General features: G+C 46.0%; 1 long non-coding RNA gene across 1 annotated transcript; it reads right to left on the minus strand.

The window, feature by feature from the left end:
* Positions 1-9,025: 9,025 nt before the first annotated feature.
* On the minus strand, positions 9,026-10,509 carry LOC125716824 (uncharacterized). The gene is made up of 3 exons (XR_007384410.1): positions 10,376-10,509; positions 10,094-10,203; positions 9,026-9,711 (listed from the first exon to the last, which is right to left on the minus strand). It is a non-coding gene; the product is annotated as an uncharacterized LOC125716824 (long non-coding RNA).
* Positions 10,510-13,508: the final 2,999 nt, after the last annotated feature.

Consider the following 13,508-nt stretch of genomic DNA (forward strand, 5'->3'; position numbering starts at 1 on the left):
AAGCACAGTGCTCAGTTCTCTAATGGCTCCCGGCTGTATTAGCGTAGCATCTGTGTCACGTCTACATCATCATTTTTTCCCCGAGATGCATCGCTGTGAGGCTTCTTCTCTGCAGAGAGGTTGGACAGATTCACATGTCGTGGGGAAGGGTGGGAGAAAGGAGAACTTTCTTTGGCGTAGTGTTTTAGAAGAGGAGTAGAAATGGCCAAAAATGAAGGAGAACCAGCTGGGTAACACAGGGCTACATTTACATTATATTTAAGTAGCAGATGTCTGTATCTAAAATGACATACATTTTATGAGAAAGTAGGGTCAGGCAATAATCAGAGGTGGAAAGTTCTGGTCCAGAAAGTAAAACTCCAGACCAAGATTTTATTTGGACTAACCAGTACTCTGTGACTGTGACTCTTTATACAAACAACAAACAAATTTATTTTTGTATAGCGCGTTATCACGACATTACATCGTCTCAAAGCGCTTTACAGCATCCGCACCCAAAGCCCCCAGTGAACAAGCCAAAGGCGACAGTGGCAAGGAAAAACTCCCAAGAAGGAAGAAACCTTGGGAAGGACCAGACTCAAAGGGGGAGCCCATCCTCCAGGGGCCGGCAGGGAGAGTCAAATACACTCAACTGGTTGGTTGAAACAAAATCTTGGTCTAGACTTGGACTCTCTGGACCTGAAATTTCCACCTCTGGACAATACCTGAAACAACTGCCATTTGAGGACCTTTCGAAATTGAAATCATTCAGGATAGCACTCTACACAGTCTAGATTTGCAGGACATTAATATTGAATATAAACCCCTCACCCCCTTGGTGAGAGTGATTGGGGGAGTCTGTGGTTGCAAGTGAATAGGACCTTATTAGCTGACTTCACCCCGATGCGGGAGTGCCACCCCCTCCCCCATCGTTGGTCGTCAGTAGACTAACCAGTGTTTACAGGCAGCGTCAGACAACAAATGGATAGATATGTTCTGAGCACAATGCAGCACGCCGGATTGATTTTCTGCAAAATCTGTGATTTGGACATAGAGCAGAGAGGCCGTTTCTCAGGATGATCTAATTTACGAAGCCTGGTACAGCCACAGAGAGCAGCTAATACTAGCCGCCAGCTATCGTGCACAACCGCGTGGTCACTAATGTCCAGACCACATAATTAAGGCTGTTTGTTAAAAGCCTTAATTTCACAACAGAACAAGCACATAATGTGCTCCAAAGAGGAGGCTTATTCTAAAGGACTGATATTACCTCGCTGCACCTAAAAGACAAACTTTATGGCATAGTATAAAAGCCGAATATTAAAATATTTAATATAAATAAGAATATTGGATATGGAAGTTGGATTAAATTTTTCTCATCCTGATTTCCCTTGTAAAAAGGGGTAGATATTGAAAAAAAAACATTAACTTGCAAATAGGTTCCTGTAGTTAAGAGGACTGGCTGGAGAGTTGTGTGTAGGACAGTGGATTGTGTGGGTCGGACTCCTGCTGCTGTTACTGTGAAAGGCCCCACGTGACTTAAGCCTGCTGCATTTAGCGGGATGCGCATGCATTAAGTGTCGTGCACATCCTCGGCTAAAAATGCTCATTATATTTATAGCAAAACACATATTAACGTTCATCCATGAATGCGTGAATAAATGCCTTTTTATCATTGCACTGAGTATAACAGAATTGGAGGTCTACCCTTGTTGGCACAATAAAGAATTCAAGGATGGATGCAAATACAGAAAAAATAAGTATGTAAAATGTTAATAAATGTAAAATGTAAGATAACAAAAAGTAGGGGCTTAAAGAAAATAAGTGTTATGTTACAGGCATTTTTCTCCTTGTGACCATACAATAAATATTAAATATTGCACATATCAGCAGTGCAATTAAGAAAATATGGCACATTTAGGAATGAGCAAAATGACCCAATTGGGGGAAAAAAAATCAATTTTCTGTAACTGTTTACTCAGTGTAGGACTATGATAAGGCTGGATCTTATGATTATACATTGGTACTTAACTAATACCACAGCCAAATGTTATTTGCTTTTACCCAATATTGTCGACATACTTTAACAACAAGGATGTATATACAGCATGTGGGAACTATATACTTTAGACTTATGGGAAACATGAACTTTGAGGTGGGGGGGGCACATCTCAAAGGCCTTTTTTTAAACTAATAGGCTAGAGGGAACTGGCTGGGACATAATCCCACAGTACACCCCCTCGCTTGTTCCCTTCCCACCCCCAATTTGAAGACCCAAGTTGGCTCATAACGCGAAGGAAGCATCTCCACATCTGAGTCAACATGGACATTTTTAGGACTCTGGTTGAACTCAAACAACCAAACGGTCACCAGTGAAGGGTGGGGGAGGTGATGACCCACGCTAGGCCTCACTGACTTTCGAAACTTTCCCCCGCTTTGTGACATGAATCTCTCAGGACACGTGCGTCAGGGACTATGCTGATGCCTGCCATTTGTTCTGGAACTTTCTCTGCCAGAAGAATCAGCCATCATGCTGTGACTAAAAGCAGCAGACCTTAAGGTGATTCCTGGAGAAGCGTTTATGCTGGATCTGCTCTGCTTCCACCAAAGCCATCAAACTGCTTCACTGCCAAAACTTACTTTTACGACTGACTCACATTGTGTTTGGTTCCAGCCTACAGTGTTAGTCATCAGATTACACATTAAATCTTAATTTGCTGGTGTTGTTATTACTATAACACATAAAGGATGGCTCACTAAGGACTGTGGGACGTTACAGCGCCCCCTGGGACCTATAACTGTCCCTCTCTGCAGTTTTCAATGCTGCTGTTTGACTCTGCACCAGTGTTGTCCATCTCCCTCAGGATGTGAGAATTCATGTGTGTTGCTTCTCTGGTAAGGGTGAGGGGGGTGGCATGGTGGTGCAGTGGTTAGCACTGTTGCCTCACGCCTCTGGGACCTGGGTTCGAGTCTCCGTCCGTGTGTGGAGTTGGCATGTTCTCCTCATCTTGTCGTGGGCTACAGATGAAACAATAAATCTCCCCATGACTACAGATAAAAACTAGGCTTTTGGTTTACCCCAGCTTATTCACAGCAGTTATCAATGCACATTGTTCCAGTCAAACAGACAGACACACAAACAAACAGAGATTTGCGTTTTCATACGTGTTATTTTCATGGTACAGGGAATCAAGCATGTTTGCTAATATGAGGAAAAATTGAAAATTATTACCAGACACATTAACAAAAATGAGACTGAATAATACCTAGAGAAAGAACAGCCATTAACGTCACAGGACACAAGCAGAGTTGTAAAGAGAGTCGCTGGAACGTGGCTGGTAATGTTGATATCAGCCTTGGCTGTTGGCTGGGTTTAATAATAGTTGGGTGATGCCACGTTTATCTGGCGTCCCAGAAGAGGCTGCGTTGCCCATCTTTGTGCTTTGCTTGGATTAGACAGAGACCCAGAGAACCTGCGGCCTGCCCCCTCCTGGTGAGCAGAGGCATTACATACGGATACTTGTCAAGGGCTGCCAGCAATTGGGCAATAGAGCACGGATCCTGGAGAGAGCCAGGTCCCAAGATGGCAAGCACCCCCCCTCTTTTGGCTGATCTGTGCCCGGTACGTCAGAAAAAGGCCAGAAAAAGGGAACCGGGGGTGGATTCTCGTCCGGACATACGGGCATCAGCCTGCTCCGCCACGGATATCGTAACACACATGCTCGGATGATCCGTGGCAACCCTTCCGGAACGCCTGCACATATGTGCCACAGATTCCCACATTCTGGGGTTTATCTGAAGTGCTGATATAAAAGTTTCACGCTGTGGAGGTGGGTGGGCTTCTAATTATGACAGATTCAATAACCAACCAAGTTAGCTAACCCCCCTCCCCCCCCAGCAGCGCCCCCTCACTCCGAAACTCCTTCGCCTCGTGCCTAATTAAATGGCTGTTGGGGCGGTTGCGTAAATATTTTCCCATCCGCGGGTTGTTCTCCGCACCGTTCTCCTAATTATCCGCGGAGTGCCGTGTCCTGGGGGGGGCGGCGTAGGAGATGGACGGGGGTGGCAGTCTGTGAGAAAAGCTGGGAGCTTAGCTTCGGAACGTCAACACAAAAAATTTGGGAACAGCGTACCAGAGGAGCCAGAGGCTGGCGAGCAACCTGTCCTGGACACTTAGGGGCAGAAACACATGCGACAGTCAGCCCAGGACCAAACAGTGATGCCTGTCGCATTGTGCTGGGCAGCAACAACATGCAACATAAAATGGCTGCAACGGTACAGAATAAACTGCTGCCATTTACGCAAAGCTCAAAAGCTGCAAAGGCAGCCGAGAAATTGTTTGGAACTGCGGTTCATCGGTGTGTTGTGACGGTGGCAGCATCGCTCTCAGTCTCTCTCACACACACATGCGCGTATTTAATGCGTTCTCACAAACAAGCTATGGCGTGCATCACCAAGACACGATGATCTGAAATGAACAATTAATCAGCTATACTTATTGCAGTGGCTGTATTCATGACCAGCAGGGGTGATGGTGGGGTGGTCTTCGGCTCAGTGGGTTAGACCTATCTGTGGGTGATCAGAAGGTTGTTGGTTTAAGTCCCATGCTTGGTGGAGCAACCACATTCGCAGTGGGTCCTTGAGCAAGGTCTTTAATGCCCCAAAAAATGCCCCAGGAATACCGGATGCATGGCTGGACTTGTGCTCTCATCTGTATGTGTGCATGTCTTAAAAAAGGAGGCCAAGATGGGATATGGGGTGGCTAGAACCCAACACAGTCAGCAGATTTTCCTGCTCAAACACACCTACTAAACCTGCTAATTAGTTGACTTAGGTGTGTGTTGTGCAGGGAAGACTGCAAACAAAGCCGAATCGTGTCCCTCCGGGACCAAAGTCAGACAACCCTGAGTTAAACCTTTGTTTGATAATGCAGCAGTAACCCAGGGGAGTAAATGGCAGGAGCGAATCGACACATTTACGCAGTGAAGGGGAATGACGTCGCTCTGTCATGTGTGCTGCTGGCCCCTGGTATCCTGAAGGGGTTTCTCCAGAAAATGGGATACAGATGAACCCCTGTTCTGTCCGCACTGTGCTGTACGTTCTTCGACCAGGAGGAAGAGGAGGACCCTCTTGCTCACACAGCAGGGTCCCCCTCCCATGCAGACATACCTGGTGTCCAGACGTGGGCGTCGCCCTCCTAATCCAATCAGACGCGTGGCCCACTAAGAACAGTATGGACAGAACTGAGCCCTGGCACATGAAAATGAGATTATGATCCACCCCTCCATGCATGCAGCACCTTCTGTCACTTACCACCCCCCACCCCCCGCCCACCCCCAACACCCCTCGATTTTGCTGCCTGCATTATGCAGAATTATAACACAGTTACTGAGGAGTTTTCATCCGTCATTCCGCTGAAGAGGGAACCATCTATTTCAGATGGAAACAAGCACATCTATTTTGGCATATTAAAGTCCACTCAAGGCTGCTTTTCCTCTAATCTTGGAGATCGTCGTCCAATCTACCCATCCATCCATCCATGCGTTTTCCACAGCAACTTATAGATTATCAGGTCTCAGTGAGGCTGGAACCTACGGCAAACAGCACAGGGCATGAGGCACCCTATGGACTAAGAGAAAAAAACACTTTACTGATAGTGATCACCACTATGACACAGGTTCTATTCCCAATTAGGGAGATAATGTTTTATCCATCCATCCATCCATACATATATACATCCTCTGTAACTGTTGATCCCATTCAAGGTCCAGGAGGGTACAGGCACAAGGCAGGAAACACGCAGGACGGGGCACCAACCCATCGCAAGGCACACTCACACACCACTCACTCACACACCACTCACTCACACATTCACACCTACGGGCAATTTGCTCACCCCAATTAGCCTCAGCATGTTTTTGGACCAATACTGCCAATTTAAATTCCTAGTATACACAGGCGTAAATGGCCAATAAAGATTTTCCCTCAAAACCCATCGCCACCCTTTATCCAATCCGCCTAAACGGCACATCTACCCCCACTGGTGCGGCCAAGTCTCCTCACTGGGTCCCTTGCACATCCGGGCCGGTGACACATCTCTGCCTTGCCGGCTGCCGGAGAAAAACACTGAATCACCCTCTTCCCATTGTTATGTTTTCTACTAACCTTTAATTACGGTGAAAGAATGTTTACGACTCCCAGGAATCTGCGAGCGTTTTCATTAGTGTCCGGGCCGATGTCAGTGTTTTCCCATGTACCGGCAGACCTGAAGGTCACACCGGAAGACAAATAAAGTTTTTTGAATTGAATTGAGTAGCCAATAGGCCACACTGCCTGGGTTTCTTACCCTCTGTTTTACCCTGAGACAAAAAACATTTGATCTGAAGAAAGTCCTTTAATTTACCTACTTATCACACATACAGGTAGAGTATCAAAAAAACTTCAGTCACTTTTCTTAGTTTCAGCGTCTGCGTAGTTACCGTGTTTCGCCATTGGGGGGCAGTGTGCTCTTATGCTCCCAGGAGTTATTATTCACCTGTTTGTGCGAATAGCTCTAAAAGCTGCTTGTCACATTTATAAACATATGGTATTTAGAGAGAGGCTTTAAGCAGGTAGGGAGTTCCGGGGGGAGAGCTAGTCACCGCGGTCAAATGTTGTGTTTCAGCGTTCTATCTACCGCAGGCATCAGCTACTCTGTATGACAGTGCACAGGTCTCGCACTGACGTAGGCTGTAGTTAACGCAAATAAGCCAATCGGCCGACGTAATGGCCTCCAAATAGCGTTTGTATGTGGGGGAAAGAGCCTTGGGCGTCCCGTACTGACCAATTACCGCAGACTGCGCAAATCGCTGTTTCTGCCATCTCCGCCATCCGGGCCCCAAATGCGTCGGGTCCTGGGATGACATCTTGTTCCCTTTTCTTGACAGTCCTGTCACAGCACGGGGCAGGTTGTTGGAATCTCAGTCCAGCCCCTTTGCCCTACCGGCTCGCCTGCCCATCCCTTAAGGCAGCGTTTCTCTTCCCGGTCCTCGGGGACCATCAGACGCTCCCCATTTTTGCTCACTTCCAGACAGCCCACATATTTGTGGACCAAAAATACGGACCGTCTGGTCTGGAAACACCGCCATAAGGAATGACAGCTATCAAAAAGCCATCCATCTATGGCGTTATGCTTTCAGGGGCTAAGACACGGTCCTCAGCAGTACTGAAAAAAAATGACCTCAGGAATTCTCGAAAAGACTCCGCTAGAAAAAAAAACGTCCTGAATTTGACAGCTTCCGATGCACTGAAAACCTCACACATCGCAAAAGTCATCGTGCCAGTCACATAGTAAAGGAGATTAAACATAACTTGAGCTGTGTAAGGTTTAAAAATTTGGAGGAGAGCCCCTTTTAGGAGACACAGTGTGTCTTCTTGCAGTCTTATAGCCTCACCTTCTAGCCTGTGAAGAATTATCATGGTCATATAGTGTCTGTATGGGCGTTACTCCCATTTCCTCACCCTGCCTTGTACCCATCATCACCTGGGATAGACTCATGTTTAAAAAGATGGATGGATGGATGGATGGATGGCAGAACACCTGTCATGTTGTTATAAATACAGTAACGCGTCTTGATTGTCACTATGGAAGCTGCTGAAAACATGCACAAATACTTAATCAACAACCGCGGAACGTTGTATTGATTCTCCACAGGGGACACGCATGTGTAATTTAAGCTTAATAGTAGTTTATAATGAAGCCATCTAGAGAAGTGTTATTGTTTTACGTAGCCCTGTCTGATAGCAGCCTTCCCGGCTTTTAATAAGGTGCAGCCACTGATGCACGGGCCGCTGTAGATGTGATTTGATCCCGAGCTCACGCCTGGTTTAATACAATTTCTGTCCGACATGGTGACCACGAGTTTCTGTCAAACAAGATGGACCCCCTCCCGGGTCGCTCTGAGCCGAGTGGTGCCACTGATAGCTTAGGGAGGGACGTTTTTCAGGAGCAGGGGGAGATATGGGGGGGGGGGGGGGGGCGTGCGGTTGTTTATGTTCGCTGATAGGGTGGAGAACACTAGCTCCTCAAGCCCATGAAAATGACATCAACCACAGCTTCTGATCTTTCACGCGTTTGTAGACATTATTTTTGTTTGTTCACTACCTGGCATGATCGTAGTTCACATGGGGAGAGGGGAAGCTGTATTCTGGGGCAAAGAGACATAACACTAATTTTACCTTGCTTTGCTAAAGATTAAAAAAATATAACATATAGTACTGCTCTCTGCTGAGTCACTGTAAAACCACAACCATACTGGATGCATGTCAAGCCCTGCCTCAGTCTTTGCCGACTTCCTCTGAAGACCAGGTCAGACATAAAACACTCGCCGAACTCATTCCTGTCACTCGTTGCTATGGTTTTGCACAGCACGGTAACAGGGAAAAGACAACATGCCTTTGGGTGTGTGTGTGTGTATATATTTGGATGTGCTCACATATTAGGAGGAATGCGTTCCTGTCACACAGTGCAGAATGTGTCACATCATAGTAGTAATCCTTAACAGCGTCTCCCACTGGGAAAACAAAAATAATATTGGAAGACAGACAACGTGTTTTGAACATAATAGCCAAAAAAAATTGAACACTGATGTGTTTGGGGATGGGGTCAAGAATGTGCTCTCATGACCAATCTGTGTCACTGAAAGCACTCTGATTTATTTACGAATTACACATTTTAAAATAGCAAGCTAGTTCTGTGCATCACTGCTTTGCCCAGATCGCAAATTTGATTATCTACGATGCTTTCAAACCAGAAATGAGTTCATAATAGAGAAAATATCAGATACCGACACAACATGAGAAAAATCAAACAGCCTACTGAACAGAATTTAAAAGCATACATGTAAAATGCTAAACAGTGGTGTTTGCATGTTCTCCACACGTCTGGGCTTCCTAAGGACATTGAAGTCCAAAAAACATGCAATTAGGTGAACCAGCATCTCTAAAACATCCACAGTGTGTGACTGCATGCTGCGGGTGTGTGGGTTCCCCGATGGCCCGGCCTATCGACGAGGGTCTCCTGGCCTTCCTGGTAAGATGGATGGATGGAATCCTTCAGGCATGTATTAGTGAAGCGATTTTGAAATGGCGAGCCCACTATATAAGTGACAGAGGATAGCATAGTCAACAAGAAGGGTGAAAATCATTGGCATTTTGACGAGATCAGGCCATAGCGGAAGCCATATTGGAGAGATCTTCACACAGAATTTTCCAGATATACCTATTGGGCAAACGTCGACCTAGCAGCAGCAGCAGTGTGACGTTGGGTTGGACCTGGAGGCTAGCAGAGTAGACATTAGTCTGATTAAAGGGCTCACACCACGGGCCGTTAGGGGAGCGAGATGCGTAGAGTTTAATTGTTATAATCAGGAGAGGTGAAGAATGAATTGCAATGGCCCTTGGAACAATAAGCTGGTGGCCTTAATTAAATAAGTAGGGGGCAATTAAATTTCAACTAGATCGGTTTTGTGTCTCAGTTCTGCCACCTTGTGGACAAACCCTTAATCTCCACACTGGAAAATGCCCAGTCTTCCAGGACTTAGAAGAGCAGTCCAGCTGATCTCCCACCCACCCCCCATCACCATGGAAACGACCACATCCAGGCTCTAAGGAAGGTAGGGGTTCATCTCTGTAAATGGCCCAGATGAAAGTGGAAATATGTTCAGCCCATCTGCTTGTGTCGGAAACATTTTCCTTGTGGAGGAAAAATAAGCAAATGCATGAAAATGAAAGAAAAGCATTGGGCCTTGTCCACTGATCTAAAATAATATATATATGCAGACAATGACATTATATTGGTCTCAGTTTCAACCCGACGTTCTCTCATGCTCAGCTGTTAGGGGCTTGGCCAGTAAGAATCAGAAATAAGGACTATATAGACCGTTAAAAAAAATTGATGAACCATTTAAAAGTTCAGTCTGCCCCCTAGTGGTTATCAGCCGCAAGTTCGTCACTGACTGGAACAATTAAAACGAAGAAATAAAAAAATAATTCACATAAATGTTTCATTTACCAGTTGAAAACAAATGGTACCAACATTATTCGGTTTTTATTCTCACAAAACTATAATACTGACCTTGATAGCGGTAAAAATGTGGTGATGTTAGTTGCCTTATTTTAAAATGATTCTGTGAACCAACAGAGAGCAGAATTATCACCATCAGAGGGGACTCCGTCGCTTGCCACCTGCAAACCCGCAAAAGAGATTTTTTTCCTCACCATCACCGGGAGTCGTTAAGTCCCGCGGACCTCCGCGTCTCCGCGGTGAGATCTGCGCAATACCGCCGACGCGGCTGGCAGCCGGAGAGGCTCCGCGGCGCCCGCTTTCGCTCCCCTAAAAGCGCGTCATTTCTCTTACCTGGGTGGGATGCTGGTGCGCGGCACATGGGGCAAAGGCTGGGGGTGGGAGCGCGCGTGAAAGAAATATTACAAACATTTTGGAAGCAGAGAGCGGCCCCTGCTTCATCGAGCAGTTTATTTTCAAGTGCGATCTAATCTCCTGCTACCAAATTAATTAGTCAATTAGCATACCAAATTAGTAAACAGCTATGATGCATGGAATGCGTCCAAGCGATGCTGCCAGCGTCGTCTTGTGGAGAGGGAGAGCACTGGGTCGCGGGGTGGTCTTCCCTGTTAGAGGAAAGGTAGCAGTAAAATAAAAGGTTACTGCAAGCAGAGGCGCGCAGCTCCATCTGTGAGCAGTAATAAAATCTGATGCTACAACCGATTTATTAAAATGAGCATAATTATGCGGCAATACAATCATTGACTGTTTTTTTCTCGTTTTTTTGTGGAGCTAATTAAGAGGTTGTGGCCAAATTAAAGCACGTAGGCAGTTGTAAGGAAGGCCATCAAATTTCGTCCACTTCAGGCAGTCTTCGTTTGCATGAACTGCGCGCACACGAACACATGCGCGCCACTGCCGGTGTCGTCTAACGTCTTATTTTTCTCCACTCGCGCACTATTTTAGATTCAGGTGATTGTACCAATTAACAAATAGTTCTCCCCTTGCAGCCTTTTGTAAGACACCAGAGATGTACAATCTTCTTGTCCCACGGCGCTTAATTAGCTACATTGATTGCTTCCTTCAGACTATCAACAATGAAAAAAGTTTTTTTTTCCTGAAGAAAAAAAAAAAGCAAGACAAATCTGTGGAACTGAGCTCTGTCAGTGATTAAGACGACAATGGAGAGAAACAAAAAAAAAAAGTGTAGAGATTGTCAGGAGGCAGAGAGAGGAGGATGATTGACATGTGCACATTGCGGAGGAGTGACAGGTTCTGCTACGACAGCAGGTCCAATGGCACAGGCCTCCTGGGCCGGAACCACCAGGGACGCTCGGGAGAGAAGCATGAAGAACAATTGCTATCTCACTCGGTCTAACGGGGACTATTATTAAGTATCGCATGTGCAGGGGAGCAGTAACACCCTGAAGGGATTATGCGTCTGGAAAGTGTGTCGCTCGAGTTGATATCTTCTTTTTTTCTGATATTTGTTCGCTACTGGCACCTTCCCCCCCCACGTGGTATGTTTGCTGCTCCTTTCTCAATCAAGTGCCAATCTGCTCCCCCCCTCGTTTCTGCGCTTAACAGCTGTAACGCTGGGGAGAGGGAATTAATATCGTCGATTCCCACTGACTGCCTGGCGGTCGCCTCGGATCGCGCCCAGTCGTTAGCGGAACGCTCCCTGGTCCTGCATTTCCTGCTTGCGAGCCGTTGCCGGTGTCCCTTGCGTAAGGCGACGCTTGAGAAACAAAAGTAGTAATGGCTTCTTTTTGCTTACTTCCAAATAAAGGAGTACTCATCATTAAATGAGGACTAATGTACACATATAACACACCCTAACGCATTTATTTAATCTTAAAGCACCTTTTTTGTGTTTGATTTGTGTTTACAGGCTGGAAGGATATGCAACATTTGCAATTTACTATATGGTGACTGTTTTCTGTGAATATGAAAACAAACTTTTGAATCCCGAATCTCCAGTGTCGTACAGTGTAATCAGTTTGACATTCTGACTGGGAAAAACCAGAAAATGGTGTAGTTAACATATTTCCTCTTCGGGGAAACTGTCGGTTTGATACTGAGGTTTCATAGCCACTAACTTCATGGATGTTTTCACCACAGCTGTTCAGGTGAAGGCCCTCGCCAAAGGTATCCCACTGTCACTGTAGTATGGGTCTCCACCCCCCCAGCCTTGGGGCGCCCTTTAAACACACAGCGACACTACATACACTAATCGCCACATCGCTCGGAGGGCAGAATCCGGATGTGCCCTTGTGTTACACGGTCGGGCGGCGAAACGTTCAGGAAAGGCTCTGAGGAATCATCAGCTCGCAGAAACGAACGACCAAAACAACGTTTGGTAAAAGTTGCATGTTGCTGAGGGAGCTTCACTCTATCCGCCATTCAAGGGCTTCTGGTGACCCGTCGACAATCCGAAATATCAAAAAAGCATTAGGCGAGGTAACAGTGTTAGAAAGTCAGCGTGCAGCGATGGTTACACCCCGGTGCCTCACGGCGTGCAAGCAGGCGACCTAAGGCTGTAATTCAGCTCTGCGATATTACGCTAAAACATGGCGAGGATAATGACAATAATCAAAAAAAAAAAAAAACAAGACGAACAACAGTTCAACACAGAAATTAATTAGCGGGCATGTGGCAGCAGCAGTAGACTAATGTGTTTGGAAATCATTTGAAACAAACCTGCTCTAGTAAATTGTTTCTATTGCATTACTGTGGTTTTTGGCCATAGAGGGTGATTGGGGACAAAGCCTGAATAGCTTGGAATGAATTATTGTTTCATAATTTGCAGAATAGCCAAACTCTTAACTGAGGACATGACGACAGCTCATAATGAAGCACACTAGATATATTGCTCCTGTACTCACACTCTTACTATTACCAGTACTCTTACTCATACTACTACCATTCTACTACTACCAATACTACCAGTACAAATACTCATACTATTACTATTGTACTACTACCACTACTCATTCTTACTATTACCAGTACTCTTATTCATACTACTACCATTCTACTACTACCACTACTTATACCAATCTACTGTCACTACTCATACCAGCACTATTACTACTACTACTATTAATAATAATAAAGTGGTCATAAGATGGATAATCAAAATAATTCTACATTTACTAGTCTGACCCTGTACTGGACAAGTGTTCATGGAGGACTGATGGATGGATGGACTTGCTCCACATCACTCATCCCGACTTTTGAGGATGGATTTCTTGATATTTGCTCAGGCTGATTTCCTGTGAGTATACCAACATTTAAAGTTGGCAGAATTCTCTCTTTGTCCATTCACGCGCAGCAGCCCTCCCTCCGCATGGCGTGCAGGTGGGTCTGCTTCCACAGCTCGCCGTCGCTCCTGGACCTGGGCCGACACGGATGCTCCACCCGACACCCCCCACCCCCCATCCCCTCCTTGGGTTTCCTGGCTCCAGTTTGGCAGCCGTGTGCTGTG

The sequence above is a fragment of the Brienomyrus brachyistius genome, chromosome 21 (genome assembly GCF_023856365.1).
Source record: "Brienomyrus brachyistius isolate T26 chromosome 21, BBRACH_0.4, whole genome shotgun sequence".
In the NCBI taxonomy this organism is placed as follows: domain Eukaryota; kingdom Metazoa; phylum Chordata; class Actinopteri; order Osteoglossiformes; family Mormyridae; genus Brienomyrus; species Brienomyrus brachyistius.